Source organism: Microtus ochrogaster, unplaced genomic scaffold (genome assembly GCF_000317375.1).
Source record: "Microtus ochrogaster isolate Prairie Vole_2 unplaced genomic scaffold, MicOch1.0 UNK101, whole genome shotgun sequence".
Classification (NCBI taxonomy): Eukaryota; Metazoa; Chordata; class Mammalia; order Rodentia; family Cricetidae; genus Microtus; species Microtus ochrogaster.
This window is the reverse complement of record NW_004949199.1, coordinates 176,437-177,499: the sequence shown is the minus strand read 5'-3', so window position 1 is coordinate 177,499 and position 1,063 is coordinate 176,437.

Genomic DNA, 1,063 nt, shown 5'->3' with positions numbered 1-1,063 from the left:
TAAGGGCTAGAGCTAAAGGGCCAAGCGGTGATTAAATGAATACAGTGTCTTTGTAATTATTTCGGGGCATAAGCTAGCCGGAGGCGGCCAGGGTGCTGGAGATGCAACCTCGCCGCTCACATTTCTACATGGAAACACTAATTATCACAGTGTATGTTCGCACATGGGTGTAGAGGCCACAAGTTGAATCTGAATGTATTCCTGAGTTGACTTATACCTTATTTTTTGAGGGTCTCACACTAAACCTGAAGTTCAGAAGTGTTAGATGGAATGGTTGGATAGCAAGATCCAGAGAAGCTCCTTTCACTACCTCACTAGTTCTGAGAATATAAGGATAAATCATCACCACCAGCTTCACAGTTAAGTGCTGAAAATCAAACTGAAACACTCATTTGGTGAGGCAGGCACCTTACTACTGAGCTGTTGCCTCAGGCCTGAATTGTAGCACTATTTATTGTAAACTTTAATAAAAATGTTATAAACTATAGAACAAACATATTTCATATAAAAAATTTTAAATGAAAAAGTATTGTCAATTCTGGATTTTCAACCCATTTATTGTCAATATGAAATGGATGTCATGAGTCTGGTCCCAAAATTGGCTGTAAAACTATGTTTCTTATGAAGTTGAGCAAGTTGTAAAAGAGGAAAGACATGGAAAGATACAAGGGAAAAGATAATGATCGGAATTTATTATATGAAAAAAATTATTTCAAAGTTTTAAGAACCTTGAATGAGATAGTTGGGAGACAGTGACATAGTTCAGTATTAGATTGGTCTACATAGTGAGACCAAGCCAACCAGAGTGGTCCTGTGAAAAAGACAAGAAGGAAGAAATTCAGCCCCTCTGCTTATGAATAATTATTTCTACATGAGGATGTGGTAGTGGTTGTGATTGTGGTGATGGTGTGTGTGTGTGTGTGTGTGTGTGTGTGTGTGTGTGAATGTGTAATTGTTATGCCAAAATCCTCGGGGTCCCCACAAAGGCCAACAAAGGAGACCGAGCCTTTATTTTTTTTTCTTTTCTTTTTCTATTTTTTTTATTGAGAAAAGGAAAAAAAAA